The sequence below is a fragment of the Macrobrachium rosenbergii genome, chromosome 30, assembly GCF_040412425.1.
Source record: "Macrobrachium rosenbergii isolate ZJJX-2024 chromosome 30, ASM4041242v1, whole genome shotgun sequence".
Classification (NCBI taxonomy): domain Eukaryota; kingdom Metazoa; phylum Arthropoda; class Malacostraca; order Decapoda; family Palaemonidae; genus Macrobrachium; species Macrobrachium rosenbergii.
Window position 1 is genome coordinate 12,708,252 of NC_089770.1, and position 9,688 is coordinate 12,717,939.

A 9,688-nucleotide genomic window follows, 5' to 3' on the forward strand; every position below is an offset into this window, starting at 1 on the left:
AACGTGGAATATAAACTCGGTCGACACATCATATCACGTGAAATATGAAATCACTCCACACAGCACGTCACGTGAAATATAAAGGTATCCACAGAGCATATCACGTGAAATATAAAGATATCCACAGAGCATATCACGTGAAATACGGAATCAGTCATCAGAGCATATAACGTGGAATATGGAATCGGACGACACGTTATATCACGTGAAATATGAAATCATTCCACACAGCACATCACGTGAAATATAAAGATATCCACAGAGCATATCACGTGAAATATACAAGATATCCACAGAGCATATCACGTGGTAAATGGAATCAATCCACAGAGCATAACACGTGAAATATGGAATCAATCCACATATCATATCAAGTGAATTATACAATCATTCTACCAAGCACATCACGTGAAATATGGAAGTAATCCACACAGCATATCACGTGAATTATGGGATCAGTTGACCAAGCATATCACGTGAAATGTGGAATCAGTCCACATAGTATATCGAGTGAAATATGGAATCAATCCACAGACCATATCACGTGAACGAGAAAAACCCCATGATGCATCATGGAAGACCAAGCAACATAACGCTTCACTTAATATCAAATCATTGGCACATCACGTGGTATCAACCCACATATCACGTGAAATCAAACTGGCAAAGTATTGCATAATATCAATCTCAATAGCACGACGCGAGAAATTACTGAATATCAAACGAAAGCTAATGACAAAGGCATCATATGAAACCAAACCACAAAGCAACTAACGTGAGAACCACAGTGGAAAGTACGTGGAATCAACTGAGCAAAGAAGCCACGTGAAATTAATAGGTAACACATAATTGCATAAAGGATTAACGGATTAAAAAAAACATGTACAATGAACAATAAACTACAATGAATGTGTCAACGGTGAAAGAGAAAATATTAAAGATTTAAAGAATAACTGTGGCTATATTTAATAGTTATTCAAATATAAAATATTAACATGTTGGCTGGGTGGCTCGGGAAAGCTTAAATTGGCGCAAAATAAAAATTTAAAGAAAAAGTCAATTTTTAAAAAAATATATCACATGTAAAAGCGGCGCCAGACAGTTACTGCAAGATTAATAAACAAAAAGGTTGCACAAAATATGAAATGTCAGTTTCTGTTACCGCTAATTTTGCATGCTACAAGAGAGAGAGAGAGAGAGAGAGAGAGAGAGAGAGAGAGAGAGAGAGAGAGAATCAGCCCCTGAAACCAAAGAAATGAACAGATAGTACCAAGGAAGGAAAGAAAAATTGGGAGCCGCCGAAGTTTAGCCGATGATGAGAGAGAGAGAGAGAGAGAGAGAGAGAGATTGATTTAAGGTGCAAGCAAAGTTACTAATCGTCTTTGACGGGAGGAAGGTGATTGCCTATAAAAAATGGGGGTGATTTTATAACAGAATTGAGACTCGTCTTGGGAAAATTTTTTTTATAAAGAATGAAATGAAGATTTCATAAACATTATATTATAAAGAATGTTAAGTCATTAAAGTGAATGCAGGATTTTACTCATATGTGATTTATATCCCATTAGCGTATTAAAGCGACCGAAAATGCAACTTGAAAAAAAATATTCAATAAAACTAACATCAAAACGAGTTTGCCAACGATACCAAAGAGCAAACCGTGAAAAAAAATTCCGGAAAAAAGTAAAAAAAAAAAAAAAAAAATTAAAAAAAGAGCAAATCGTGAAAAAAAAATCCGGAAAAAAATACCAAACAAAAAAAAAAAGAAATTCCAGAGGAAAAAACGTGGAAAGCTTTGCATCAGAAACCTCCAACCACCCACCCCCACCCCGTAAAGCCCCCTCCCCTTCAAATTAATACCAACGGCAAGACAATATTGGCGTAAACAAAACGAGCAGGTAAACAGTAAACAACACGAGTGAGAGAGAGAGATGACAGGTGAAAGTCCGAGACAATAGGACAATGAGCATAGCTAATTACGGACCGCAGGTATGGAACACGGGGAAGGGGGGGGGTGGCTGGAGTCGAAGATATTGAAAGAAGAAGAAGTAGAAGAAGAAGAGGGAGGGAGGAGGGATCTTTTGTCAAAATGATGATAGTGATGAGGGGGAAGGTATGGTTGGGCTGACGAGACACAAAGCAGGAAGGAAGGAAGCTACGGAACAGGAATGTTTCATTTTTTTAAAGGGGGGAGGGGGTAGGTGGGGGATTAGGGAGTCAGGGGAGAAGAAGGGGTGGGGAAAGTTTGTTATTGGAGCTTTTTTTTCGTTATTGGTTTGATTAGCTTTTGTTAATTCGGGTACTGATACTATGATTATTAATGCTATGACTGAGTAATACAATGATATATCATTATCAATGAGTGGAAATTCTTTTAAAATTCCTTCAATCTATCTATCTATCTATCTATCTATCTATCTATCTATCTATCTATCTATCTATCTATCCACGCTGATGTTGAAGCGCCCAAAATTTTATTTATATACTAATACAACAAGATCTCTCTCTCTCTCTCTCTCTCTCTCTCTCTCTCTCTCTCTCTCTCTCTTTACATTCCTCTGTCTCTGTCTCTGTCTCTCTCTGTCTCTCTCTCTCTCTACTTTATTTCAGTAGCCAGTTGATTTTGTATATGAAAAGATGACCCTCTCTCTCTCTCTCTCTCTCTCTCTCTCTCTCTCTCTCTCTCTCTCTCTCTCTCTCTCTACTTTATTTTAGTAGCCAGTTTATTTTGTATATGAAAAGATGACCCTCTCTCTCTCTCTCTCTCTACTTTATTTCAGTAGCCAGTTTATTTTGTATATGAAAAGATGACCCCTCTATCTCTCTCTCTCTCTCTTTCTCTCTCTCTCTCTCTCTCTCAAGGCCCTCTACAATAAAAAGCGCTCCAGCTTATCATTTACAATTCAAATCTCATAAGAAAGAAGCCAAAAAAAAAAAAAAAGATTTGGTGGACTCTTGAATAAGAAAGGCACTGGAATGAAGATAACAGTCGCATCCAAAATCCGAAGATTAATAATATTAATATTATCACCGTTACCACCATAACTACCACTACTAATATAACTGTTATTCCTTTTGTTAAAATAACTATCCAGGCAACGAGATCACAGAATTTGACGAAAATTACATTTCTTTAGGAATGTAAGAAATGGAGCCACTTCCAGTCACCGAAAAGGGACTTCCAGTTTAGGGATTTCCAGTCTAGAGGAGTGACTGATACGATTTCTGAATTCGGGATTTCAGTTAAAGAGAAGAAGAAGCACCAGTCAGAGGTTATTGCAATAAGGGATATGAGTGGATGAACCCCTTACAGAAACGAATAAGAACACTTGATGAGTGCCCTCGTTAAATATTCAGAGGTCTCTCTTGGAAATGGGGGAGAGAGAGAGAGAGAGAGAGAGAGAGAGAGAGAGAGAGAGAGAGAGAGAGAGAGAGAGAGAGAGAGAGAGAGAACCAAGAAAACATTAACTAGGAAGAGAGGCGTATACTGACTTACACGCATGCGTGTGTGTGTGTGTGTGTGTATGTGTATATATATATATATGTATATATATATATACGGTATATATACATGCGTGTTAGTCAATGCACGCCTCCCTTTCTTGTTAAAGTCTTCCTAAAACTCTCTCTCTCTCTCTCTCTCTCTCTCTCTCTCTCTCTCTCTCTCTCTCTCTCTCTCTCTGTAGATATATATATATATATATATATATATATATATATATATATATATATATATATATATATATATATATATATACATATTATATATATATATATATATATATATATATATATATATATATATATATATATATATATATATATACATACATACATACATACATTGCATTCCTGTAAGTGAATATACTCATGGAGCTAATTTCTGATATGAAAAACAGCTTAAATCTGAAATTATTTACTTTTCTAAATTCACTTCTTCCTTCTGCATTTCCACAGAAACATGAACTCCTATTGCCTTATCTATGTAGATGAGGATGGCGGTCATCTTGGTAACCACAAAATAAAATAAATAAATAAAAAGAAAAGCTTGTCCGTCCTTCCATCTGTTCAAAGTTTTGTGATGATTTATCTTAAGCGTATCTGTATTCAGCTTTCGCGAAAAAAAATTTTTCGATTTCGACAATTAAAATTGTGGTGAAAAAAATAATTCATAAATGAAGTGTGGTATGTTTCTATGACAAAAACAAGACAAACAACAAGACATGAACGTTATATAGAACAAAAACGAGAAAAACAACAAGACATGAAAGTTTTATAGAACAAAATACGAGAAAAACAACAAGGCATGAACGTTATATGGAACAAAAAACGAGAAAAACAACAAGACATGAACGTTTTATAGAACAAAATACGAGAAAAACAACAAGGCATGAACGTTATATGGAACAAAATACGAGAAAAACAACAAGGCATAAACGTTATATGGAACAAAAAACGAGAAAAACAACAAGGCATAAACGTTATATGGAACAAAAAACGAGAAAAACAACAAGACATGAACATTTTATAGAACAAAATACGAGAAAAACAACAAGGCATGAACATTATATGGAACAAAATACGAGAAAAACAACAGGACATGAACGTTATATAGAACAAAAACGAGAAAAACTACAAAACATGAATGTTATATAGAACAAAAACGAGAAAAACAACAAGAAACGAAACGAGACAAATAAGACAGGAACGTTATAAAGAACCAAAACGAGACAAACAGCAACAAGACATAAGCGTAATATAGACAACGAAAGAAAACTTGACATAAGCGTAATGCAGAACAAAAACGAGAAAAACAACGAGAAACGAAACAAAACAAAACAACCAAACAGGAACGTTATACAGAAAAAAAACTAAACAAACAACATGACATGAACGTTATACAGAACAAAAACGAGAAAAACAACAAGATACGAAACGAGACAAACAACAAGACGGGAACTTTAGACCGAACAAAAACCAGAAAAACAACAAGGCACGGTCGCATTACAAAAACAAAAACGAGAACAACAACAACAACAACAAGACACGTTTGCTCCATAAAACAAAAAGTCACCTTTAAAACCAGAATAGCACCTAGAAAAATCCCCCTACGAGACCATAAGGGATTTGAGGGATTTAATGGCCATAACAACAGCGGCAAAAAAAAGCAAGAGTTTTTTTCCTTTATGATATCGCTGGCATTAAATCACCGTATGCTAATGAGGAGAGCGAGGAGTTGATGGGCCTATTAAGGAAAATTACTGGATCTTAGGCAAGAATTTTGAGGAGAAGATCCGGGAAGAGAAAAAATTATGGCATATTAGAGCGTCCTATGCCCAATGTTATTGTTATTATTATTATTATTATTATTATTATTATTATTATTATTATTAGCTTAAACCTCACAACTGCATGAGACAGAAATCTCTGGGAGTAATTCCACAATTCTTCGTATTTTATCTACCGAACCTCTGACAACAGCAATCAGATATTTTTTTATATATATATTTACCCATTTATTGACTTGACATTTTTTTTATTCTCATACTCGGCCGTCAGATGTTTTCTTTGAAAGGTAACTGTCTTCTAAGCTAGTCCTATCTTTTCTGTTCTTTTAACGTGCTTTTTTCCCATTTGTATGGGGTAAGCACGATGCCTTCTTTTTTTCTGAAGGACTTTGATTTGGCTTTGGGGTAGACTTTGTAGTCTCGACCGGCTGCCCTGCCTGTCATCGCTTAGACCCCGGTAGCGCATGTACATACGTTCCCAATATTAATAATGATAAAAATAAGTTTTTCCACACCTTTCTCCGTCTTCCAGGAGTTGGTGCCTATAGTATATAGGCACAGATGTACCTGTTTACACTTTTATGCACTCTGAGATCCGTCCTTCAGAGAGTGAGATAACTCACAAATGAATACACATGCTAAGTGCACCAGCATGAGTCCAAACTGAAAATATACTCCATGAATATACACAATAGGCACAACACCTTATCTAATAAATATATTACCATCACAGATTAATACAAATAAACAAAGCACAATAACAAAGCCTCTATTGAATAACACGTCCATACAGAAGCATGCAAAGACAATTCTAATAAGTTCATTACCAAAAAACAAACACACAAACAATCTGCAGGAACAAAGTCATCATTGAACACAAATGCTGAATTACACAGACACATACATACATATACATAAACTGATACAATATATATATATATATATATATATATATATATATATATATATATATATATATATATACTGTATATGACTATAATCACATTAATGTGTGATTTTTTCAAGCATCACCAAAGGCGAAAAAACAAGAGACTGGGTGTAGGTCCTGACCGGTTTGGACTTAAATCCTAAGCCACTGACGAAATATATATATATATATATATATATATATATATATATATATATATATATATATATATATATATATATATATATATATATATATATGTATGTATGTATATATATATATATATATATATATATATATATATATATATATATATATATATATATATATGTATGTATATATACACACTTTCACTATTCATTAAAAACTGTTGAATCAGGAGCAAAGCTAATCTTTTCATATCACTCAGAGATGAATTATTTAATTAATATGTAACAAAAGAACAACTGAAAACAACCGTTGATAATATCACACTAAATAGAATTCTATTCTGTAGAGACTTAATGCTAGTTTCAGTAATGTAAATACAATTTCTGTTAACCAAATGGGAACTGGAAACTGTAATCAGGAATATTCCACATCCGGGAACCCTGATTCAGTCATTCCAATTCCACAAAGCATTTATCCCAGTTACTAGCAAGTATTAAAGTCATAATTATAGAGGTTAAAATAGTAACATCTCTAATAAACGTGATAATAGAAGAATATCTTTGCCAAAGAAAGTGTCACTGATAAGGACAATTCCACACATCTCAAAAATATAAGAAATATTAAATTTATTGAAGGAATAACTCATTTAAAATATGATTTGAAGGTTATCAATGTCACGAAGACATGAACGTCGCACTTATACAAAAAAAAAAGTACCACACATTCCAGAAATATTCATTAACAGGAAAAAAAAAAAATTCGGTTATTTCAAAAACTGCGCAGAAAACATCAGTCGCATTTGTAGCAAAATCGGACCACACATTACAAAAACTGTTATTTACTTGTGGAAAAAACATTACCAAATATTTAAAGGCTTATTTATAAAACTACACTGTTTTTGTAATTTCAAAACAATTCCTGGCGTAGAGTAAAGGCACCAAAATCCAAATCACAGATTCCCAAAATCAATATTTCAGCGTAGATAAAGCACTTTTAGCTGTTTCACAAACCAGTTTTGCGTAAGACAACAACAGTCGCAATAATACCAGACGACTTTTTAAAAATATATATATCACAAATTCCATAAAAATATAAAGATTCCTTTACGTAACAACCACTTCCAGTAATTCCAAAAGCCCAGAGGTTTCGCAGATCATTCCAGGTGCGTAATTCATTACTGGAACTCACGTACCTGGATGGAAAGAGGCAGTGGGCGCCCGCCAGGTTTGGGGAACTAAAGAAAAATGTGAACGTCGGCCGGAAACCTTCCTCGCCTCTTATATATATACACGGCGACGCAGACGCAGACGACGTCAGAGTCACGCAACGGCGTTAAGCAGGGTTGGGCACTTTGAACTTTCCAGATCTCCAAAATAGTATTAAAATTCAACTACATCTAACCCCTTCTGGCCCAAATCCCTCCACTTTTGATAAATGCACAATAAAATGAACAATTTCCAATATATACCACCCAACAAACCACATAAATCTCTAAATAAATAAACAAACTGGAAACCACCCTGAAACATCACCATCATTCCAGGTCGTCTGCCAGTGGCTCATCCTCGCAACGTGATTGGCGAATGGAGCGTGACGTCACAGGGTTGGCCACGCCCCCGCTGAATGAAAGTGAAGATGATCTTCGGGGTTAAGTTTATTCTTTTTTTTTTCTTTTTTCTTTTCCATCATATCTTCTTTCTTTCTGTTGTCTGTCTGCTTGAATTCCTGAGGTTCCCTCGTATTCTTGTGGTTCCCTTGCCTACTCATGTGAGGTAATTAATGGTGCGGTGAACAAACTTTGTGTTTTATTATGCGGTTGTGCATGCAAACAGATGCGTAGTATGCATTCATTCATAAATTATAAGAATCATCGTACTCATTCATTCAAAAATCTTTTATAAGAATAGAAACAGATGCTACAGGTCATTATAAGTAAATAATATGCTCAAAAGCAAAAAAAAAAAAAGGAGCGGCGGCCACGCGCAGGAACTTAAGTTTGTATAACATACATGCAACTATGTTATTATAATTATTATTATTACTACTACTATTATTATTATTGTAAGAAAAACTTTAACAAGGGCATCAGTGTTTTATTAAGAAAAACAGTTTGCTTTCCAAAAACAAGGGTTACAGGTCATTATTAATAGAGTGTGAAACCTTACCTACCGCAATGATGATATAATCACCAAGCAAATTAAAAAATAAAAATAAAAAAAGGATATAAAAAAATATTTTTTTTTCCACACCTGCAGAAATGATTAATTTAGCAACAAGTCCACTCTACTTTCATATACTGTGATACTCACTTCTTCCTTCACACGGTTCTTTATTATTATTATTATTATTATTATTATTATTATTATTATTATTATTATTATTATTATTATTATTGCACACTATGCAAGAAAGTGTCTTTGCCTTTCCAGAATATTGAAAAATACTTACCCAACAACACGTTTCAGTCTTCAATTGTCATTACCATGTTTTAGTTAAAGATCATTAACTTAGATGCTCTGGATGAAATTAAAAATTTTTCTGTATTTACAACTCATTGTTATTAATAGACGTTAACATACATAAAGTGAAAGCATTGTAAATTTATTGTAAATATAGATATACATTATATACATACATATATATATATGTATATATTTATATATATATATATATATATATATATATATATATATATATATATATATATATATATATATGTAGATATATATATAATGTATATATTTATAATGTATATCTATATATACAATAAATCTACAGTGCTTTCATTTTATGTATGCTAACACTCTATTAGTAACAATAAGGTTGTCAATACAGAAGAATTTCTTAATTTGCATCCAGAGCTTATCCTAAATTTAGTGATCTTTTGTGATTGAAAATAATAACGACAATTGAAGACTGGGGCAAGTGTTGGGTAAGTTATCTCAATATTCTGGACAGGCAAAGACACCTTCTTGCATAGTGTGCAATAATAATAATAATAATAATAATAATAATAATAATAATAATAATAATAATAATAATAATAAGAACCGTGTGAAGGCAGAAGTAAGTATCACAGTATACGAAAGTTGAGTGGACATGTTGCTAAATGAATAATTTCTGTAGGTGTATAAAAAAAGCTCCAGTTTTATACCCTTTTTTATTTATTATTTTCACTTTGCTTTAGTGATTATATCCTTATTATGGTATATAAGGTTTCACTTACATATATATATATATATATATATATATATATATATATATATATATATATATATATATATATATATATATATATATATACATACATACACGCATATAT